This window comes from Pteropus medius, unplaced genomic scaffold (genome assembly GCF_902729225.1).
Source record: "Pteropus medius unplaced genomic scaffold, Ma_sr-lr_union100, whole genome shotgun sequence".
Classification (NCBI taxonomy): domain Eukaryota; kingdom Metazoa; phylum Chordata; class Mammalia; order Chiroptera; family Pteropodidae; genus Pteropus; species Pteropus medius.
In genome coordinates this window covers 31,860,360-31,884,690 of record NW_024355205.1, presented here as the reverse complement: position 1 = coordinate 31,884,690, position 24,331 = coordinate 31,860,360, and the positions used below count along the sequence as shown (strand labels likewise).

Here is a 24,331-nt window from a genome sequence, read left to right as displayed (position 1 = left end):
CACACAAACACAGAATCTTGGCATCTTTGTACCGCCCTCATTTATAAAATGACATTTCATGTTTATCAGGAAAAAGGTGGGTCTCTATCACTATGATGGAATAGGGAAGTTGTAAGAGGACCTGAAAATGATTTAGAGAAGCATGGCTGGACTTTGTATGGACCTCCAGGCAAAATAATTAACTGCATCTCCTCTAAAACTAACAATTTTTTTTTTTTTTTTTTTGGCTACACACCTTCAAGACTCTCCAGAGTCACACAGTGGAGGAAGGAACTTTCTTTGTTCACTCCGATTTTTCGGGGGGTCGTCCTGGTATCTCTAGGTTAACTAAATGAAATGCAAAGAGAGCTTCCTTAATGGCTAAAAGGTTCCATTGTTCTTAAGAGTATTGTGGCTTTGTTTTGTTATTGGTGTCTTCGTGTGGTCACTAGATGCAATAGTTTGAGTGTTTCAGAGGGTTAGTGATTTTCCAGTGATTAAGAACTATTCGGTTGAAGATCCGTTTGTTTTTTGGGGGGCAGGGTGGGAGGGAGGCATCATTGTTGTCCAATGTAATAGATTGTTTAAGTTAACCTGATAGTTTAAAACTAAAAAGTTGAAACTAAAACATTCACTTTGTCCTAAAATAAGCAATTTAGATCCACCCAAATGTATCTGAATTTGGTCAATGCTCTATTTGACTCTTGGCTACTTTGATCTAATGTCAGCATCCTTTTGGCAACAAACATCATTCTAGATTTGTGTATAGTGAAATTCCAGAAAGCATGCTCTTTGAGGACTGGGCACCTCAGACATGGGTGATCACATGTGCATGAATCAGTACATGAATACACAGGACATACATATCCTTTCATGGAAGATCGTGAATAGTAAGTTTCACTAAATTGCTTTTTTATGCCTTAAAAACTGTTCCTTCATAAAAATGAGAAATTCAACACTTCAGAAAGATGAGAAATTCAACAAATTTGTCTTATTGTTTTTCTTTTATCAACATGTTGCAGTCACACATATTGAAGGACAAATTCTTCCCAGAAGACGCAAAGGAACAATTTCTTAGAAATACCATTCTTGGGCACGTGATGACCCATAACTGCAAAAGGACAAGACACACATTTCAATCAGCAGAAACAAAGACTTTAAGTAGTCCTTGCTTTTTGTGTTCCAAACTTTCCTTACGACAGATATACAGTTAACAAGTTCACCGGACGTTAGCAAAAAGAAGCCAATCTTAGTCTCTGCTGCCAAGATTTGTTGTGATGGCTTAAAAATATATGAAAGATTTTTTTCCATTCAATGGCTCACAGACTTTGGGGTATATCAGGATTGCCTGGGAGGTTGCTGCAATGTGAGTTCTTGGCTCTCGCTCCCACACATTGGCGGGTGATTTAGAGACCCAAAATTTGCAATTGACACAGGTCCCCTGATTCTGAGGCAGGGAGGTCTCCAGACCATGCTTTGAGAAATGCTAAATGAGATACTACTCATGAGAAGACGCAGCCCTAGATCTTGAACATAATACATTTTTACCTTAAAGTCAATTTCAGTTTTAATTTGACAGGCACCACCAGTTGTACTGTGGTTGGATTCGCTGGCCGAGGGCAGGTATCATAGGGCTGGGACAAAACGTTCTTTACATGGTCCATGGGTGGGGGCCCCTTCTTGCTCCTTCACACCTCTTGTGTCAAACACTTGTGGGGACACCTGAAGCATCCCTAGCACTTTCATTCCATGCGTTCTTTTCTAAGGAGAGAAAGGTCATTTGAAGAGTAGATCATTTGCCTTCCTTAACTAGAATCCCAGAGGAGACCCAGAAAGTATTTTTAAGAATGTGGCACTCTGCCCAGCCCAGAGGTGCTCTCCCAGCTGGGGCCTGGACAAGGTTTGACCATCTGGGCCAGATGCAGAATGGGTTTCTGAAATCCAATATTAGAGCACTTGTGACTGAGATCTGCCCAATCATGTGTCAGGAATGCCCAGTTCCATCCCTGTGAAGAGTGGCAGTGTTTAGTGAGAAAACACAGCTCTGAAAATTGAGACATTCCATGTATTTATCTATATTCATTAAAACTGTAACAAAACTCCAGGAAACACAGACACTTCCTGTCATCGACGCTTCACCTATTTCCTGTGTTTATTTAATATAAATGCCATGGATGCTACTCCACAAGGACGCACCGTGTAACAGCATCCGCCAGGCCACTGTCCCTTTTCTTCTCGTCCTGCCTGGTGCGAAGCAGTGGGAGGAGAGGTGTGGGGGTGGCAAATTAAACAAAACCTTTAAAAATAAGATTCTGGCTGGGCCTTCCACTGCGCAGATTACCAAGTGGATAGGCATTTCATTTTGCTAAATGAAAGGGCTAGTTTATATCTCCCCTGGATCACTCTCTAACCTTACTGCAGTGGAAACATTCTCGGAAAGAAAGCCTTTCTTGTTTGTTTGCCCTTTATGTTGCCACTGGTCATCCCACTCGTAGAACTTGGGCAGTGACCTGCTGCTTCTGCTTGGGGACCAGGCTGGCCAGCAAGCGCCTCGAGTCGGAAGCCCTCAGTATTGCCATGTTTGAATCTAGACCACATTCCAAGCCCGTCCTTTGTGGATGGAAATGGTTCATTTCACTGGCTCCGCTAGGCAGGGAATCACATCTGACCCAAACTGTTGAAATTCCATAGACTGGTCCTTCGTTTGTTTCGAGTTTTGCTTTGCTGGTAAGCATCTAGCAGTTTTCTTTTGAAGGGAAGCCATGAAAAGATGGCTCCCCCAAGAACCACAGGGAGTCCCCTGCAACGAGTCCATGGTCGATCCCTTTACAATCAAACCTCACGGTTTCCTTCTCGTGAAATAAAGGTTAGGAGTGGGGCGTGGCCCATGTCTGCCCCTCTTGAGATCTGACAAGGCCTGGGCGCTGGCTCCCCACTTTCTCACTTTCTTCCTTCTGCTGACAGCAGCCGTGTGGCAGAAATGGACCAACCCTGGGAAGACATCCCAATTCTCTGTATTTACATCCCAATTCTGTGTCTACCCACGTGGTGTTGGCAGGTTTCTGTGCTGTTCCGAGCTGCCTTTCCCCAACGGGCAAAAGAGGCACGAATAAGACTGCAAAGGACTTGGGAGTGGGTTGGGTCAGCTAAGGTATGTACTAGGGACCAAAGGGATGGGTCTTTCTTTTCGTTTGTCTTTTTTCCATGAAGAGGGAAAAGATTCAGGGATAGGAGGAAAGCGTGGTTGTTCAATGGGCACTTGGAAGATTGCTTTCATTAGTGGAATTTGAGGTGTCCTCAGTCTGATCCACAACCATAGTGACGCTTCCAGTTGTCTATCTGCTGAGATCTGCCTATCTCAATCTGAGGGCATGGCACAGAGCCCCAGAGCGGGCCTTGCACTCAGCCTCTTTGGTGACAGTAATGATGAACCATTTTCTGCATAGAGGAATAGAGAAACGGTTCTCGCTAAAGTGATCTAATTTCACAGGAACATTCTTTGTGCATATTTTGAATGCACATGAAAAGTAAATTTAAAATAGTCATTTTAGAGTTCCATAGATGGGACCTTTTCAGGGTCTGTAATACCTCTGAAATTATATGAATAATTATGTATGCCGCACATGAAGTTTCCAAAGAGAGCCTCCATAGCTGCACTTCCAATAAAAATATAATGAGTCGTATATCCAATTTAAATTTTTCTAGTAGCCACACTAAAAAAGTAATTGATTCTAATAACCTATTTTATTTAATCCAATATATCCAAAATACCACTTGAACATGTTTGAACGTTTATTTGAAAATATTATCCTTGAGTATTATCGTTTAGTTCATGTAAAAATTGTTAATGATATAGTGTACAGTCTTTTCTTTCTTTATCTAAATTTATATTCTAGGGCGCATCTCGACTCAGACTTGCCCTATTCCAGGTGCTCGATGGCCGCATGCGGCTACCGGCCTTCGTATTGGACAGTGCGTGTCTCTAGGTTTTTTTCAGATTGTCACTTCCCATTGATAACCTGCAGTGTCACGACATAACAACAAGAAGTAAGCATTGAAAACTACAAAACCAAGTTCTTGGTAGTCCCAGTAACGATTCGAAAGTCTCCTTATGAGCTCAAAAGGACTTGTAGATTCATTCTTTCATCAGAGCCTCATGACAAACCATGACACAGACGAGGCAGATGTCATTTCTTCATATTATAGCTGAGAAAACTAAGGATTAAAAATGCTAAACATTGGCCCCAAGTCAAACAGCTAGAGGTTGAGGAGTTAGAAACTTGAACTGAACTTTGGGACTCTGAGTTCCCAGATGTAGCTAAGACAGAGGCGCTGCCTCCCCCTGTCTTCACACTGCTGTGGACTCTTGTTGACATTGCCCACCAAATTATAAGGTCCAAGAGGACAGAAGCTGATAGGCCTCCTGTCTCTGTACTAAGCATATGGTTCCTACCTGATGAATGAAAACTCAACTGAATCAAAAGGGCGAGCCACACTAGACACCCTCATAGTCATTGCCCAAATCATCCCACCTTTGAAAGCTTTTGGTGAAGTCAAAACCAAAAAAACCACCTACACGCCAAGATCCTGATTGCTTTTGTTGACCCTTTGACGCCCCCTCATTTCCCAACACACAAAATATATTTTAGTGTGTTCTTTTCTGGGCAAAAAAAACCATCGTGGCTGTTTTAATGCCTACTTTGCACTTTTTAATGGAAATTTTTATCTCCCGTGGAAAATGCACCTTGAAAGCAGATTCAGTCTGACTTGTGATTTGGATGCCAACCTCCACCCACCCAAGACCACCCGAAGAAGCCCAGGGACCACCCTGTGAAGCCGGTGATGCTTCTGCACAAGGGAAATTCCTCATTGGCCCTACACCTTGCCAGCAATATTGGGTTGCATCATGCAGACCTGCAAGAGCAGCAAAACCCCTGACAAGCAATGTCAGAGGATGGCTGGAAAGCTTGGTGGAGACACAGTCCTCTTCCCAGCCACCCCGGCATAATCTCCAGCTGGCCCCTAGGTGGCTGCTACCCCCTGTCATCATCGGCATTCTCCCCTGAAGCTCTCTTGACTTCCTGTGTGGCGGCCTGGCCTCCATGTCTGGGTTACCATGCCAGGGTTTCATGGAGAGCATGGGCCAGGTGATGAGAGCTGCTACCTTCCCACAGGTGTTAGAAAGTTGGAGCAAGGCAGAGATCCAGGACCAACACTCTCTGCCCCATGTTCTCATCAGCTGCTTCTTGCCAGTTTGCCACTGGGCATCAATGGGGAATTTAGAGCAGGGGATACAAGCAAAAGCTTATTCTAAACTTTTATGAGCTCCTCAAATCTGATTGGCAACCATGGCGTAGCTCAGGACCCCACATGTGCCCCTACGAATGCAAACTGGGGTCCAACTGAGTCCTGTGTTATTTCTGTCATATGAATCTTGTTTTTGTAATGCTTCCCCATGAAAACACCCAAAGTCCACGTTTTGCTTGAAATAATAATTTTTAAAACTTTATTAAATGAACCAACTGAGCTAAGTGCAGTGAGAGATTTAAGATTCATCCAGTTAATCAACAAATTCCTACTCCTGCATATCAAAGTTCTAGGCGCTAGAGATGCTAAAAGTGCTAGAGATGCTAACGTGATTAAACCAGTCTCTTGTAGAGTTTACAACCTAGCAGTGGGGGGTAGGGTGGGATGGGGAACAAAGGCACAGAAAATTAATAAGGAGACAAATCAATAGACATCATCACTCTAATAGTCATAAATGCTATTAAAACAGGGTATCAGGGCACAGAATCATGTTGGGTTGGGGAAAGAAGGGTGGTCTGAGAAGGCTTTTGGGAAGAGGTGACATTAAGGTTGTGTGATGAATGATAAGAAGCAGCCACGTGAAAGCCTGTGGAAGAGTGTGTTGAACAGAAGCAACAGTTGAGGCAGGAACGAGCTTCGAGTGTTGGAAATGGCCAATGTGGCCGGAGCATAGTGACCAAGGGGAGAGTAGTGAAGAATGATGGTGGAGGGTGGGCATTAGGACCCAGAGGAAAGCAAGAGTTCTGGTGGCTGCCCTGAAAGACCTGTCAGTCTAGAGAAGGGACAGGGACAGAATACCTAAAACCCAAGTCAGAGAGAGTTAAGTTTTACAGCAGAATTTAAACTAAAGGCTGAGACCGCAGCAAGTGAGAAAAAGTCTTTCCAATTAAGGAGATGGGAGGATTTGGTAAAGCTGCAGTGCCGGCTAAGCCTGAGGCCTCGGGTAGAACACACCTTGAGTCAGGTCTTCAGTAACCTTGAATTTCTCAGCCATCTCATGGGATGACTCTGATGCCACATAGCTGTTTTCAGTTTCCCCATCCCCGTGGAGAGCACGATCCATTTCTCCTTGAGCCTTATGCTCTGGCCATGGAGTATACAGCCAACCTTCCTGTGGGAACAGTACGCTTGAGGCAGAGAGACATCTGATTTCTTGGACGGGCCGTTCAGAAGATGCTGGAAACCACAGAGGGGAAGGCCTGATTTCCTGGTTAGATACTAAGAGATACATCCTGGATGGAGCCACCTTGGCAAAGCTGCAAAGCCCCTCCTGATTTGTGAGGATCGGAGCGGTTCAGAACTGCACGGGACCACGCCCACCACCCATTCCAGCACCTCTGGACTCTAACTGCTATCCAGAGACAGCAGCATCAGTATCACGGGAGCGCATTAGAAATGCTGTCTCCAGCCTCGTAACCTCAGGAACCACAACCTGCATCTTCACAAGATCACCAGGTGGTTCACGTGTATATTTTATTTTGAGAAACACTATTTTAGAGATTCTTAACATTCAATGAGCAACAGACTCACCAATGCGGTTTTTAAAAAAATACTATATAAATTGCCTGGGCCCCACCCTGGGCAATCATAAAGTATTTCAATTGGTCTGGGGTGAGTCCTGACAGTGTTTATGTTATAGACTTTTTTTAAGGTCCCTACATGGCCAGGGTGGCTGGGTTGAGAATCTTTGATGTAATCCAAAGTCCTTATTTTATAGATGTGAAGCTCAGGCTCGATAAATTAGGGAGATATGTAGCCTGTTAAAATGCAGACATCTTGTTAAAAAGTAGACTCGGTGGGGCTTGCATTACTAACAAACTCCCAGGTGAGGTCGACACTGGTCCTTGGACCATACTGTGCAGTATAACGTATAATTTTATATGTCCAGCATAATGGTTAATTTTATACGTCCACTTGGCTGGGCCATGGGGTGCCCAGATATTTGGTAAAACGTTATTCCAGGTGCGAGGGAGGTTTTGGATGGGGTAACATTTAAAGTGGCGGACTTCAAGTCAGCGGATGGCTCTCCATAATGCAGGTGCGCCTTATCCAATCAGTCGAAGGCCTTAATAAAACAAAGACCAGCCTCCCCCAAGCAAGAGCGAATTCTCCAGCAGACTGCCTTTATACTCAACCTGGGACATTGGCTCTCCTAGGTCTCCTGGGATTTTCCAGATTTTGGACTTGCCAGCCTTCATAATCACGTGAGCAAATTTCTTCTATTAAATTTTATAGAAGTTGTTTGTAATATATTCCCATATAAATATTATATAAGATTTATATAAATATTATATAAAATTTTATAAATCTTATATAATATTTGAGATATATAGCTGCATCTTGTAAAATAAGATGTATTTACACTTTATTTTAACTCACATAAATCTTATAATAATCCCTTACAATAATCTTATAATAAATAAACAAATATATCCTATTTGTCCTATTTCTCTGCATTGACTAATAGAGCAGGGTTTGCAGAGTGCTCTGCTGAAGTTCCAGTTCCAGCCACGATGGAGAATCCCCATGAACCATTACCTGTCTTCCCTGGAGTCAACCCAATTAAGGCAGGAAACCCGAAATCCAGGAACAAAAGGAAATGCTATGAGAAATTTGGAAGAACAACTGTGTGCATTGGGCGAGGGAGCATGGTTGCATCCTGGGGCAGGAGCAGCAGCTGGCGCCACTCCAGGAGGATAAGACAGAAAATATAAAATGGGGGTGTCTCCTCTGGGCTTGCCCCTTTTCTCTCCTTGCTCAACAGAACATAGGAAAATAAAACAAAAATAGAGAGAAATACAAGGTATAAAACGCAAAGTATCATGGGATTAAATAACATAAGTGGGCTCCATGGCTAAATAGATATAGATGAAGAATGAACTAGTGAGTTGGAATATTAGATTGAGGAACTCTCCAGAAAGAAAGTAAGGTAAGATTCAGAAATAGGAACTATGAAAGAAAAGTTAAGAAATTTGAAGTACCAGCATCCAGACAATAAGAATCAGAGAATAGAAAAAAATATAAACGGAAAGAAGGAAGTATTCAAAGAGTTCATGGAGTCTATGGTCATGCTACCCTGAACAAGCCTGATCACATCTGATCTCGGAAGCTAAGCAGGGTCAGGCCTGGTTAGTACTTGGATTGGAGACCACCTAGGAAGACCAGGTGCTGTAGGCGTGAAAAAACAAAAAAAATAAGGGATTGTAAACTGACAAGGTCCTTGCAATCTGTGAGGTCAATCAAGGGTTGCCTCACCTAAAAAATAAAAAATAAAATAAAAATAAAAACAAAGAGTTCATGGAGATAAATTTCCCAGAATTAAAAAAGATGAATACCTCCCAATTAAAAGGGTACATGGAAAATAAAATAAAATAAAAAATAAAAGGGTGCATGGAATTCCAAAAAGAGACAGAAGAAAAATCCAACACTTGGACACATTAGAATGACATTTAAGAATACCAAACTTAAAGAAAAAATTCCGAAAACTCTCTAAAGAGCATATTACCTGCAAAGGAAAAAAAAAAAAAATCAATGGCCATCACATTTTTAAACTACAGGAATAAATTTTTTTAAAAAGATAGTGGGGTATTAGATTTAAAGCACTGAAAGAAGCATTTTGAAGCTTGAATTTCATTCCTGGCAAGATTGTCATTCAAATATCAGGAGGTAATAAAAGTATTCTTGAGCATAGAAGGCTTGAAGAAGTTAGCTATGCTAAGGCTCATATTAAATCCACTTTTTGAAGAGGTAATACTAAAACAAGAAAAACGAATCCAGAAGAAGCTGCAAGAAATACATGAGGTAAAGGGGACCACACATCTTGGAAATATTTTTGCCATGGATATTAACATGGGACAATACATTGAATGGGTATGAAGGCATGCTAAAGCTGTTTTAAAAGAGAAGATATAGATGTAAATTTTTTCAAATAACAGAAACAGAAATTTTTAATCTTTTAATTGAAATTAAAATTAAGAAGATAGAAACAAGTTTAAATACATCAAAATCAAATCAATATAAAGACCTAAATTTGCCAATTAAAAGATAGAAATTGTCAGATTGGATTTAAAAATTTAAATCCATAGATTATTTGTATGACATACTTAAAGCATTAAAAACAGGAAACAGTTAAAAGTAAAAGAATGAAAAAAGATAGCAGATATATGTCACATGAAATATACGTTAGATGTAATATATTTTAAGAAGAAAAGCATATCTAGGGTTAGAGTGGATCACTCAAAAACGACAAAAGGTTTAGTTCTCCAAGAAGATGTAATTCTAAATAAGAATGCATCTAATTAACCATCCTCGAAATACGTAAAACAAAAATCGATAAAAATACACGGGAAAATTAAGAAATCCACGCTCAGAGGGAGATTCCCATTCTTGATAGGTCTCAGGTATTGAATGGTCAGGCAGATAAAAAGCAGCATAGTTAACAAGTTTAATGGACAATACAAAATTCTGCACCCAGCAGTGAGAAAATGCATAGCCTTCTCACACATGCTTGAAACTTCTTTTTTAATCTTCTAATAAGTAGTGGAGGTTTTAATTGGGTTTCCAGACACCCAGATAAAGATTGCATTTCCCAGCTTCGCTTGCTCCTAGGTCTGCCCACGCGACTAACAGCTAGCCAGTGGGATGTGAACGGAAGTGATGTATGCAACTTCTGGAGCATGCCCTAGATTATAAAGAATTTTTATATAATTTAATATGAGGAATTGGCTCCCGTGATTATGCCTGGATCAGGAAATGGTTGAGAGCCATCTTAGATCATGCAAAAGGGGTCTACGCCCTGGAGATGGCCAAGCCATAAGACAGAAGCCGTCTGGGTCCCTGACCCTAAGGGTTGTTCGACTGCCTATTTCCAGATTATCTCATGAGAAATAAAGAAAATTCTATCTCATTTAAAGCTCTTCTTGAAGTGAGACGAGTTCCTTTTAGTTTTGTCTCCCTCATGACCCTTAGCGCAGGGTATATATGGAACTGAACAAAACTAAAGCTCACCAGACCGATCCCAGAAAGAGAAGACATTGATAAGGATGATGGATAGGAAACCAGCCTTTGTCTTGCAGCAAAAACCTTAAGATACTGGTGGAGATTTTGAAGGGAGACCTGAATACGATCAGACTCTTCTGCTCGTCAGTTCCGGGACACTGATCAGACACGTGGCGCCTGGTGCAAGGAGTCCTGCCCACTCTCGTCCCCACCGAGGGCGAAGGGCAGGGGAATAAAGAGGAACCGGGAGAGGAAACACACGCCTCACTCATATGAGGAAGCGGGAGCACTGGTGCAGGGGAGCAGCCGTGACCTCAGAGCAGGCAGGCTCGTTGTGCCAAAGCCATGTTTGTTTAAAGACTGGATTGGAGGTGGGAGTGCTCCCTTGTAAAAATAACCAGTTTCTGAAGGCAACAGAAAAACCGAGAGGCAGGTGGCAAGCGTAGGCCACAGTGAAAAAACATATCCCTATGTCACAAATCGCTGAAGATGGGCAGACACAAGACTGAGAACTGAAGGTGGTGAATGACTCAGAGGAGAAAAACTTTCCGCGGTGACCTCTGCAGACTCATGAGCCACCGATACACTGTGAAGCCGAAGCTTAAAGGTCCCTCTGGAGAGTCCCAGCATGCTACAAGATCATACAAGAGCAAGTGCCGGGAGTTCCAGAAGCACAGGCAACGTATGCAGTGGAAAAGTACCAGTCTCATATGGTTGCACCAAGGTCTCTTTCCCAGTATCTCCTCAACAGGCTGGTACGCCCCGCCCAGGGAAAGGGAGAGGCTGGAGGTAAGCACGCTCCGAGGTCCCAGGGTGGTGGGCCTACACGACAAAGGCCCAGCAGCCAAAGGCACCCTCTCTTCTCTCTTCCGGAAGCCTTCTTAACCACCAAGAACGTCTCTACTTTGTCCCCTTCTTCCATGACCCAAGGCACCCAATGCTGCCATGCTCCAAGCCCCTTCCAGAATGCTTTCAGAGCCCTCCCCGAACTCCACCTCCCCACATCATAAAGGCCCAGCAGTCCCACTGGGTGTCTGGGAAGGAGGCCTATTCAGAGCATTTCCCTCGGGGCCATGAAAAGTCCAGGTGAGGCAACCCTTGGTTGACCTCACAGAATACAAGGACCTTGTCAGTTTATGATCCTTTGTTTATTTATTTTTATTTTTTATTTTTTATACCTACAGCACCTGGTCTTCCTAGGTGGTCTCCCATCTAAGTACTAACCGGGCCTGACCCTGCTTAGCTTACGAGATCAGTTGGAATCGGGGTTGTTCAGGGTAGCATGGCCGTAGACCATAATTTACAATGGAACCTTGAAAACACAAAGGAGCCTCCGAGTCAGTGCCTCAGCCCTGGGAAGGCATCCGAATGCCCTGTGGAACTTTCCAAACACAGATTTGGTATTTCCACTCCATGTCAGAGTAAATAGAATGCCTGGGCATTCTGGGTAGGGCTGAGGACGTGCAGTTTTCAACCTTTTGTTTAAAAGATTCTGATGCCTGCCAAGGCTGAGAACCAGGGCTGGGAGGCAATGTCCCAGAGGTACTATGGAGCTCCAAGTTCACGAAATCACAAGGCGTAAAAAAATTAAAACGAGAGTAAAAACATACCAAGAAATACATGTATCTGAAATGGAGCGATGCTCGTGTTCACGCCCTGTTCACCCATCTTCCGGGCTCCCCTGCCCCTCCCGCAGCCCATGGGGTCATCCAGTCCAGCTTTCCAGTTTGGAAAAGGAAAAGGGGCGAAGAGAATGGAGGAAGGAGAGGCATGGCTGATGCCCGTCAAAGCCACCTGCACCTGCACCTCTCTACACATTTCTCCTCCCCAGAGACGGGCAATAAATGGCTATAAATAAGTAGCAGCTATTAATAATTTCCTTCCCAGTTAGGGTAATGTTTAATCTCTTCTCAACAGGAAGTGGCTGTGGACAAAGGATTTCTAATTTATTATAGTCATCAGTGCCTTAGTGTTCGTTTTCCTAAAAAATTATTTTCATTTCACTTTTATTAAGAAAGTGCAGATTCTCGAATTTCTTGGCAAACCTAAACTCAATCAATATTTTTTTTGTACTATTGTTCCCCAGCCTCTAAGTCTTCAAAAACCCAGCAAATCATGGTCCTGTCTATTAAGGGCCTTAATTACTCTGCTAATAGGCATTTGATGTTTAAGGATGTGATCCTGAATAAGCACAAAGAAGTTATCGACCTCAAATGTAATTTTCATCAAGTTACCCCCTGAACCTGGCCGTGGCCCCCATCATGCCTCAGATTAAATTAAAACCAGATTTCCCGCGGAGGCTCTCCACCATCAGCCCTCTCCTGCCTAAAAGCCTTCTTCCCCGACTCCCTTCCCCCAGTGGATCGCTTCCTTTTCCTCTTCCTGGAATCCTCTTCTCTTCCCTGTGTTATCTCGCGAGCTCTCATTCGTCCTTTGAGATGGAGACCTACAGCCCCCTTTTCTCTCTAGGAAGCCTTCCATACCCACTCTAGCAGGGTTTATGTCACCCTCCTCTGAGCCTGCCTTTACCAGGGTTTGGACATATTGTCCTGGAAACTCTGTACCTCCACACCCCAGATTTTGAACTCCTCAAGTGCCAGGAATGGGTCCTGGTTATCTCTGTAACCCCAATATGTTGCACACATCTGGCCCTTGGTAGGTGGTCAATAAAGGCTACAATAAATGCCGCAATGAATGGCTGAAATTGAATGAACATGTAAATAAAACAAGCCCACTTGCAACCCACTTACACCACACTCACTCTCCCCTCCATCTTTCTCAACTTTCTTTCTTACAGCCTGAAATAACCTGAAACCACATACCTACTGTGAGGGCAGGGGTGGCGTCTGTTCCATTCCCTGTTGCACCTCCAGCACCTAGAACCATGCCTGAATGCTCAATAGGCATCTGTGGACTATGTGGATCGACCGTCAAACTTTCCACTCAAAATTCATCTCCTCTTCCCAGCTCTTTCCAATCCCCACAGTCCTGTCCCCATCAGCCCCCCTCCTCCTGCTTCCACATCCCAATGGCGTGACTAAGTCAAACATGGCTGAAGAAGCAAGAGGCCTGGGTAAATCAAGCATTCAGGAGCTTTCTCTTCAAACACAGAAATGATCCAAGAATACATCAGGGTACCCCTGAAGCAAGATCAAGGGGAGGTGCCAGAAGGAAAAGACACCTTCTGTAAGTCTCTATTTGTCACACCATCCTGCCTCAATCAGGAATTTTGGTGCAAATATATTGGTTTGGAGCTTAGGTAAGTTCTTCCCAATGTGATGCAAATCAGAAATTGTACTTATTTTTCCCCAAGGAACAAAAAAAAAGAAAGAGAGAGAGAGGGAGAGAGGGAGAGAGAGAGAGAAGGAAGGAAGGAAGGAAGGAAGGAAGGAAGGAAGGAAGGAAGGAAGGAAGGAAGGAAGAAAAGTCAGAAGTGGAAACTTTTGCATAACTATTATTATTATTAATCAGGTAACTATTTGAATAGTCAGAAGAACAGCGTATTCTGCTCTGTTAAACGTTGCAGTTGATAGAGAATTGCTGTTTCCTTCACTCATCCACCCCTAAGTTTTCAAGAATTAGAACATACTGCGATACACTTTGTATTAAAGTCTATTGAACAGGATCCAATCTTTCTTTGGTGGTTTCTGGATCTATGTGTCTCAGGATCTCCATGAGCAGCAATATCTTTTAATGAAAGTTACGGGAGGACTGCGGTGAAGAACCCCTATGGAAGAATGCCGTGTGCGCTAGCTGGGCACACACTGCGCCTGCACACATGCTGGGTCAGTCTGTGCCTCGGTGCCCACCGTTGTGATGTTATGTCAACACACTCCAGTGACTCCTTGTAACTGGCCTGCTTGTTAATAAAACCAGCCTCTGGTCCACCCCCCTCAGCTCTCCCACTGCCAAACTCTATCTCCTTGTAAATTCCAGTGGGAACACAATTGTTTTACTTGATCTTAGTTTTTTAATTCTCTTCTCCCTCTATTTTTCTGAAGGTTAGAGCTATAAAGGACTTTGAGCACACCCAATAGCCATCGCTTTTAGGAAAAAAAAAAAAAATGCTTGGAAGGCCATTGCACTATAGGATAAAATGGCAATAAAAAGCTTATGCTTGGAGCTTAAGTTAATCCTTTTAAAGGCACCTGCATTTTGAACGCTCTATTAGGACACAGGTGAAAAGCTGGTCCGACCACCTGCGTCCGGAGAGACAGGTGAAAAACCTAGAAGGTCGATCTCATCGTATCTTGTAGTTAGGCCTGGAGTCCAGGATAGATGTGTTACAACGTGGCTGTCAGGATATTTCTAATAATAACATCAACGACAAGAACAGTAATGGCTACCACTTCATGAGGTGGGTGTTGTTATCCCCACTTACAGATGAGAAAACCGAAGCTCAGACAGGTCGCCCACGGCCGGGGAGGAAAGCGAATAAGTGAGTTGTGGTGTGACGCCAAGGTCAGTTCCCTGAGCTGCACTGCTCATCTGAGGTCACTTGCGGCCCTGTTCTGTCCGTGCACGTGTGCGTGCACATGTGTCCCAGTGTTAGAGGACATTGGTGATTATGTTGGCTGCCCAGCCTCCCTGCACTCAGGAAATGCTCCGTCTTATGGACGGAGGTGGAAGGAGGCAGAGTGCAGAACGTCCTGGTGAAGAAGCAGAAATCACTGACTGCTCCCTTTCCCCGCCGACCCTGCCATTAGGGCTCAAGTGTGTGGCCTGGGCTCAGGCCCCCCAGAGTCTGACTCAGGGAGCGAGAGGGTGATGGTGAGAAGCAGAGCCCACAAGAAGCCATTCCGGTGGCAGCCGCGGAGGCATCTGCGCTGTGGGGCAGACCCGGCAGGGCCTGTGGGCGGTCAGTGGTCACCTGGGGTCCTGGCTACAGTCTTGGCTTCCTTCCATCCTGTCTGCAGCCTTCCATGAGCTCTGTGAGCCTGGCTGGCGACTAAAGGCTGACGATATGCCAACCAAGGGCAACATCTCAGAACCAAGAACGTCAGTGCCCAAGTATGGACACAGGCACCTGGGATGGTGGGAGCTGACCAACCCACGAGCCTCGGCAGCCTCCGCCGTGGGACTCCTTAACTCCACATGTGGGGACAGCGCTGGACAACCTTTCCAAGTGGAACAGCCCCTTTTAATATCTATATTAGTTTGCTGGGGCTGCCCTAACAAAATACCGTCGACGGGCAACTAAAACAGTAGACATTCATTTTCTCACAATCCAGGAGGCCGGAAGCCTAGGATCCGGCTACCACCGGGTTCGTTTCTCCCCAGGCCTCTCTCCTTGGCCCGAGGATGGTTGTCTCCTGCGCGCGCCCTCACATGGCCTTCCCTGTGTGCGTGTCTGTGTCTTAACCTCCTCTCGGGGCACCAGTCCCATCGGGTTAGGGCCCACCCTGATGGCATCATTTTAACTTGATCACCTCTTTAAAAGCTCATCTCCGGTCGCATTCTGAGGCATTGGGGGTTATGGCTTCAACATATGGATGTGCAGGGGTGGGGACACAATTCGGCCTATACTAGGGTCAGATCATTTCGTTTGTCCTCATTATACTTTAGTATATGTTAAACGTTAATACATGTGAAGCGAGGATTTATTAAACGAGGATATACGAATAAAATACCGACATTGGAATGTCATTTATCGCAAGCCTCACATGTATGAGAAATTTGGTCTTGAGGAAGTGGGAGGCCCACACTTGGCGCAGAGCCTGGTTCCACCCCTGCAATGCTCCCAATGCTCCCTGGTTCCCCACGTCTGGGACCCAGTGGCTGGGACCTGGCGGCTGGATGCTGCTCCAAAGTCTGAGCTGGCTGCAGCCACCAGGGATGCATCTGAGAGAGGAGAAGCACCTCCTCCCAGCCTGGCTGTCCGGCCATCCTGTGTGTCCCCGTGTGTCCCCGCTCCTCACATATTACTTGGAGTCTGGGGTTTGTGGGCTTGGACTCCAAGCTTATGGCCTGAGGCCTTCTCATGCTGGGGGAGGGGAGAGGGGCTGAGGTCACTCTAAGGTCGGCAGCTGCTTGGAGCCAGATTCTGCCTCCCCTCCCCTGTAGAGACCACGTGGCAGACAGAGGCACTGGCTTGTCAGTGATATGGCCCCTCAGCCACCTGAGCTGTTTGCCTGCTACCTGAGCCCATGTTTAAATGCAGATAAATACCGAAAGGGTGTTGCTTTAAATTTGGCAATACAATGAATGAGTTTAAAAAAAGAAAGCGCTGGTAAACATCCCTGATGACTCGTCCTTGGCTGAATCAACCCATTTCCCTGAGGCTTCTTTCTTTTTAGTGTTAAATGTGTTAGGTCCAAGAGGGCCCTTTCCCCACCCCCACTCCCGGCGTGGGAACCAGACTTCTCCCTTAGCTTTGTGCGGAACGGGACCTTGCATCTGGGTTGGCAACGCTACAAGCTCACCTCTCGCTTCACTGGACTCTCCTCCCTCCCCCGCCAATTTACCCGCCCAAAATCTTCCCACCAGAAAAGCCCACCTCAAGTAAGTTTCAGGTCCTCTTGCATTCGGGGCCGATGCAGTCTTCAGCTCAGCCTGGCTGTCACTCTGCTACCATAAACCTCATTTGACCCCTTCGGCCTTGTGAGTTCCTTTTTCGGTGAACCTGACAAAATGCAATTCACAAAACCTCTGGTCCAAGCTTGGGTGGTAGGCATCATCTTTCCGCCCCACCCCAGAAAAATCACTTATGTGAGAAATACCGACCCCCATCCTCCTGGGAATGCTGAGGCTCTTAGCAGCACCGACCCCGACACCCCTCCCCCTGCCCCTCTATCTTTCTGCAAATCCACTGGCCTCCGCAGAGGGTTCTTCTACAAGGACATCAGATGTGCCCCCTCTCAAGAAGCTTCCCCTGCTCAGGGGCTGCATCAGGTTGGGAAATGAGACCTGAGCCTGAATTCAGAAGAGCTGCGTTCAGCCTCACTGGAGGCCGGCTGACCGTGGGACCTTGGCCAAGTCCATGCAGGCTCTCTCCCCCAGCTCTAAAATAGCTGTGACAGGATTCGCCCGGTCCTATAAGGAAGCTCTTATAAGAAGCGGGCAAGATACTTCATGGGAAAGCAACCAGGGACAGCATCGCGTTCTTCCAGTGTTGGCAGCCTCCCTGCTCCCCTGCCAGGTTCCTGCCTCCAAGGCCCTGACTGTCCTACAAGGCTCATCTTAGCCTGGGGGTTGAGGGGCGCAGCGGAGAGGGCTGGTGGCCTGGGCTGCCTGCAGAGATGAGCCTGGCTCAGCTCTGCTGTGGGAAGAAGGGTCTATGAGTGCAGAGCTGGCCTGACCTGCAGGCACAGCTGCAGGTCACTTTCTTCCTAGAGTTGGAGGGGTGCAGGCAGGACCCCTGCCCCGATGTGTTATGATCCAGAGGGGTTTGAGCTGTGAGGGGAAGGAGAGGGTGCCCTAAGAGGGCCCAAAATGGAATTAAGAGTCCAGCTTGGTGTCATCCTCTGGGTTTATGTGTTACATGATACATGCCAAAGCTGTGGGGTGAGTTTTGTTGAAATGAGAGTTTAGAGGAGAATTGTTTTTGAGCCCCAGTAGAGAGAAAGATGCAAGAGTGTCTATTTTTGATCTGGGGTAAGGCTGGGGGCAGCGGGTAAGACATGGGTGGCAATGGGTTTCTTAGTCCGTTTGGGCTGCTATAACCAAGTACCACAGACTGGGTGGCTTATAAATCATGGAAATTTATTTCTCACAGTTCTGCAGGCTGGAAGTTCAAGACTGGGGTGACAGCATGTTGGGTGTGGGCTGTCTTCGGGGTTGAAGACTTCTTGCTGTGTCCTCACATGGTGGAAGGGGTGAGGGAGCTCTGTGGGGTTTCCTTCATAAGGGCACTAACCACAATCATGAGGCTCCACCCTCATGACCTAATGACCTCTCAACAGCCTCACCTCCTAATGCCACCGCATTGGGCATTAGGATTCCAACATGTGAATTTGGAGGGGCACACAAACATTCAGGCCACAGCAATGGGTGACACAGATCTGATCATAAAATCATTCTGTGCAAGGACTGTGCTACCTTAGTGCACCCTGGGCTCAGGCTACCAATTGATAGCCCTTTGCACATAACTGTCACCTTCAATTAGCAAGCTCCCTTCTCCCTCAGATTTTAGTCAAGGCTTTCCTCAGGTGTAACCTCCTTCATGAAGCCTTTCTGGATCCCCTCAGGGGTGAACCTCCATGAACAACCCCACCCCCACATACCAGGCTCCATCATCTGAGAGACCAAGCACAGAGTCTGAGGACTCAAGCGTGGATTTCAACTAACAGTATGATTTTTGCAAAAGTTACTTCTTCTTTTTGGATGTCAGGATAAGAGTCCTTCCCAGACCTGCCTCTCAAGGTTGTTAGTTGTGAGGCTCAAATGGATAATAAGCACGGAAAAGCTTTGCCAGCTATGATGCCTTGGGCAATTGTCAAGTTTTATTATGACCCGACATATGTTCCGTGAGGGCTCAGGGACACACAGGTCTTGGCTGACCTTTGCATTCCTCAGAATACCGAGCTCAAAATAACTAACCTGCTCGAAATCCTGGGCATCTTGTTTGGTCCCCACGGCCTACAATCAACAAGTGCTAAGTCTTCCCTCTAGAGTCCAGAGCCCCAGAGGGCAATGAGCCCCAGCAGGCAAGCACCTGCACACCTGGTGTGACAGGCTGAATGATGTCACCCAAAGTCATGTGTTGAAGTCCCAAGCCCTAGGACCTCAGAATGTGGCCTTGTTTGGAAGCAGGGTCCTTGTAGATGTCACTAGTAAAGATGAGGTCACGCTGGAGTCGCACGAACCCCTACTCCAATGCAACTGGTGTCCTTAGAAACAGGAAAAATTTGGACTCAAATATACACACAGGGAGAACACCATGTGACAAGGAAGGCAGAGAACGGGGTGATGCATCTACAAGCCAAGGAACACCAAAGATGGCCAGCAAAACACCAGCAGACGAGAGAAAAGCGTGAGGCAAATCCTCCCTCACACCCCCCGGAAGGAACCAATCCTGCCAACACCTCGATCTTGGGCATCCAGCCTCTAGAACTGTGAGACAATCAATTTCTGTTGTTTCTGCCACTCAATTAGTTTGTGGTACTTTGTTACACAGCCCTAGCTGTGTAATATACCTGCCCCAGGATTCGCCATATTTGCCAGATAAGAAACTAGTGGCTGGGAGAGGGGAACCCTGGGAAATACTTTTCCAGGCTGTTCTTTTAGGAGCGTGAGCTTGCCGGAAGGTCTGCCTACAACAACCCCACGGGTCCATGGCTTGTATGTCTGTGTAGGGGGTGGCGGGTATGTGTGTGTGTCTGTCTGTAATATATATGATGGTGGTGTGTGTGTATGTGTGTGTGTGTGTGTGCGTGTGTGTGTGTTTGAGGGAGTGTGAGTAGGATCAGAAGCAGGGAGGTGGGCCCTGTAGCCAGACCAAGCTCAGAGACAAAAGGCTTCTCCTCAAGCCACTTCTCTGCCACCCCATCTTCTACCTGGGGCCCATTAAGCCAAACTAGTTTTATTTACCTTCCCATCAGCCCAGAGCAGAGAACTGAGGAGAGAGGAGAAGAAATATGAATCCTTCCTAAGAAATATGAATCGTTTCCTTTTCCTCTCCTCCTGCCTCTGGAATCCAGTGCCAAATGACAACCTCTGTCTTTTTCGTTGGTTTTGAAAATAAAGTTGGCAAGACAAGAATATGAAAAGAAAAAAGTAAAACCAGAAGATTATACAGACCCTTCCACTCTATGCCCCTTCCCCTCCCCCCATTAATAACTCCACATGTGAAGTCCTGTGTGGGATCCCCACCAGGCCCGTAGCGGAGGTCTGGAGATGAGAACAGGATTTACACAAAAACGAGGCGAGCACACATTTGGGGATCTGAGTGGCACTAGCCACCGTGTCCTTTGACGTTGGAATCTGAGCCCAGCACAGACCCCACAGGTGAGGAAAAGGTGAAAAACCAGGCCTGGAGGGTGATTCTTGAACAGACAGCCAGCCTCTCCCCAGAAGTCCTAGGCAAGGGCCCGCGAAAATTATGCAGCCTCATGTGCCGAGCTGGGGCTGCTCATGCACCCGCATATTTTGGGCCTTCCCTCAGCTTATGGGATCTGTTTGCATAGAATGACCTGGTGCCTCTGGGCCAGGGACGACTTTGTTTTTGAAAACATCATTTCCTGTAATAACTGTGAAGAACTAAACACCAAAAATGGAATGCATCCAGGCGCCAGAAACACTCTGCTGCCGCATTCCCCCATCCAAGATGATTGTCGTCAGACGTTACTGTCTCCTCCACCTCTTCCTGAGGCAGGCACCCAGTCTCACACGTGCTTTGGGCCAGGCCTCCACTTCCGGCACGGATGGCGTTCTTCCAAGGACAGCCCACCAGGAAGGGCAGTGTGTGCTGTGGTCATCCAAGGCAACTGTGGGATGAAAATGCTGTCACGTGAGAGAGGGTTCCTAGGTACATGTTCCCACCGGCTCCCTGACAGCGACCCAGGCGCGTGTCTCCTGGGGGGTTTATACTCACAGAAGAGGAGAGGAAACAGACAAGATCACACCACCAGACTGAGGGAGCTTTGACCCCACTTTCTTCCTGTCGCCCTAGAACGCCGAGTGTAAACAACGCGCTGACTTAGATAACTCCATCCAGTTTGTTGCGTACAAATGAGTTATTGTGGATTTCGTGTGAGATGTTATGGGTTCATGGTCATGTGTCTGAATATAAACTGGGATGCCTCTTCTTCACCCTTAAGAGACAATGGACTGTTCTTTGGGCATCAAAGAGCTTCAAGAACCAGCTCGCAGCACACTGGGAGCGTAAGGGGGCGGAGCACAGAGGGGAGAAGGAGGGGTGCCTGGGACAAGAGCAAACCCAAAGGGACCAGCAGGCCCACTGCAGCCGAGTAGGGAGCTGCCAGGAGATGTGGATGAGGAGAGAACAGACCCCCCAGATTAACTCTTCAGCCAGCAGGGCCAGGCGAGAGGCAGCACAGAATAGGGACTCGATTCATATCGGGTCCAGGAACCACAGGGACTGTTCCTAAAGTGTCCAGAGCTGTCCTCTGCCACCATGACTGCCCCCAGAGGTTCCAGTCAACTGCGTCTCAGTGTCCTCACTGCCCAGGTCACTACAGTGGTTATGGAAGACCTGCCTGAATGAGTAGCCATGGCCCACAGGAAGAAGTCACTGAAGGGACCACAGTGGGTGACTTGCTGGCTGCTCTCAGAGCCTCCAGCCACAGCCATAAAGACAAGAGAGCAAGCAGCGAGCTGGCTCAGGCTGCCCCAGTGTTGACTCAGGAGGGTTATTGCATTTAATAAACCAAGTGATCAAACATTACCCAGGAGATTGCTGGCGGGAATAAAAAATGGTGCAGCCACTATGAAAACCAGTTTGGCAGTTAAATGTAGAATCACCACGTGACCATGAATTCCACCGCTAGGTGTACACCCAAAAGAACTGAAAGGAAGTGTCCGAGCAAAAAATCTATACAGGAGAGTTCATAATAGCACTATTCACAAGAGCCAAAAGATGACAATGACCCCAAAGTCCATCAACGAATGGATAGGTAAACAAAAAATGGCATGTCCATACAATGGAACATTTCGGCCATAAAAAAGAAAGAAATGCTGCTCTTTTTCGAGGCGGTCGACTGTTTCAGGTGAAGCTGAACATCTCTTTCCCAGCCACTGGCTGCCAGGAGCTCATTAAAATGGAGGGTGAACGAAAACTTCATACCTTTTATGAGAAGCGTATGGCCACAGAAGTTGCTGCCGACGCTCTGGGTGAAGAGCGGAAGGGTTATGTGGTTCAAATCAGTGGTGGAAATGACAAACGAGGTTTCCCCAAGAAGCAGGGTGTCTTGACTTGATCCACAGCCGCGACCACCTGCTACTGAGTAAGGGGCACATCTGTTCAGGGTTGCATTGTGGATGCCAATCTGAGTGTTCTCATCTTGGTCATTATGAAAAAAGGAGGGAAAGATATTCCTGGTCTCACTGATACTACTGTGCCTCGTCACCTGGGGCCCAAAAGAGTTAGCAGCCATCGCAAACTTTTCAATCTCTCTAAAGAAGATGATGTCCGCCAATAAGTTATGAGAAAGCCCCTAAACAAAGAAGCTAAGATTTTGTCAGAGTAACAAATAAATAACACCAGACATCAAAAAAAGAAGAAAAAAAGAAAAAAAAAAGGAATGAAATGCTGACACATTCTACAACATTGTTGAACCTTGAAAAATTATGCTAAATGAAAGGAGACAGACACAAAAAGCCACATGTATTGTATAATTCCATTTACATGAAATGTCCAAAATAAGCAAATCCACAGTGACAGAAAACAGATTTGTGTTTGCCGGGAGTCGTGGAGGGGCGAAAATGGTGAGTTGCTGTTTGATGGGTATGAGGCTTCGGTTTGAGGCGATGAAAAGTTCTGGATCTAGAATTTACTTAATGCCACTGTATTGGACACTGAAATGGTTAAAATGATAAACTTCATGCTGTGTGTATTTTACCACAACTGGGGGAAAAAAAAAAGTTATCTAGCAATTTTCTGAATTTACAAATCCAATTTCTCAAAAAGAAACTTGATCTACAACAATCAAAATTTACAGTTCCAAGCTTTGAGTCATTCTGTGATGTCGGATTCGCCTCATGTGGAAACGTCACATTTTCAGGATTTGTGCTGGAGAGACTGATGCTGAAGTAAAGGGACAGTCCTCGTGGACCGTGTCCGAATTGCCGTCCAGGGAACCCCTTAGCTGGCCGGGCACGAGTCCCCAAATGTCCCCTCATCCTCACATCTACAGTATGAGAGAGACAGGACTGCAGATCTTTCCTTCCTACAGAACAAGAAGCCGAGACTCGTGGGGATGAGGGGCACTGATTTGTCGTAAGTCGCCCACTCTCGGCTCAATAAATGCAATTACCACCCTGGACAATGAGATCCCTTCAGGTGCCTCAAAGACCGAGAAGGTAAGTCATGAAATCCTGTATGTGAAATACCGTGAGCACTTAGGGAAAATAATTACGAAATGCAAGACAATTGGCATACAGCAATGCTTGATCTTTGTAGAATAAAGCTCTTTGCACTGAAATGACATAAAAATTTAAACATTTTCCATTTCCTCCAACCCCCGGTGAGGCTGCCGCTCTGGGGTTGGGACCCCTGGACCCTCACGCCACCACTCACACCTGCCGTGTGACCTTTGGCAAGCCACCTCTCCTCTCTGGGCCCCGGTTTCCTTTTTGATCCTGTAGAAGAACTAGGTTGGTGTCCCACAGGTCCCATCGTACTTGAACATTCTAGCAACTTTGAAAAGTTGTAGCTCATCCTTTCTTTAAAATGTTTGAGATTTTTAAGTTCATGTCAAACTGCTGTTTAATCAGACTTTTTAATTCTTCCATCAGCTGGCGATGCGATGCCAGGAGAAAAATGATTCTACCCAAGAGTAAAACCACAATGATTCATGACTTGTTAAACCTAAATTTAACAAGGGAGGGGAGGCGATACAGAAAAATAGGGAAATTTACTGATTCTTGGAATGAGCTTCGACTCAAAACTGCTTTGTTCACAGTAACATCATTCATCGTGACGAGCTGCCGTATTTTTCATGAGAGTATAAGACGTGACTCCTCAGATATTCAGATGATTGTAGCATACTGGAGTCCCATCCTGTCAATAGAAAGGGAATAAACTCTACCTTCCGAGAGGCCAGGAGTAGGTCTCAAGAGAGGGCTACAGAGGGGGACACTGTTCTGGGAGCAGTTTCTGGGGTTGAGACATTAAGTGCCTGGTATCAGGAAGGTGGGTGCTGTGGGTGCCTCCCAGCCCTCCCCCACAAGCTCAGGCTGACTCACAGTCCACTGGGGTGAAACAGGAAGCAGAGCAGGCAGGCCCCAGGCACCACAGACTTAGACCGGGGAGAGGGCAGCGGGGAATTTCAGAGCTGGCTTAGAGGAAATTTACCGAATGGAACCTGGGAACTCCAAAGAGTTCATGTGCTTTCCCAGAGAAGGGCCTCAAGGCACTTAGGCCAAAAAT

At 46.1% G+C, this 24,331-nt stretch overlaps 1 long non-coding RNA gene and 2 pseudogenes across 3 annotated transcripts in view; 1 reads left to right on the top strand and 2 right to left on the bottom strand.

The window, feature by feature from the left end:
• Positions 1-955: 955 nt before the first annotated feature.
• Positions 956-24,331, bottom strand: part of LOC120598604 (uncharacterized) — a 26,657-nt gene continuing 3,281 nt past the window's right edge. The window contains exons 1-4 of one of the 3 annotated variants that reach the window (XR_005651633.1): positions 23,482-24,101; positions 16,781-16,906; positions 1,528-1,740; positions 956-1,090 (exon numbers count right to left, since the gene is read on the bottom strand). This is a non-coding gene — a long non-coding RNA (uncharacterized LOC120598604). Of the gene's footprint in view, positions 1,741-16,780; positions 16,907-23,481; positions 24,102-24,331 lie in introns of those variants that run through there. The other 2 variants (XR_005651632.1, XR_005651631.1) reach the window with 2 other exon arrangements.
• Positions 8,345-8,463, top strand: LOC120598952 (uncharacterized; annotated as a pseudogene).
• Positions 11,460-11,578, bottom strand: LOC120598964 (uncharacterized; annotated as a pseudogene).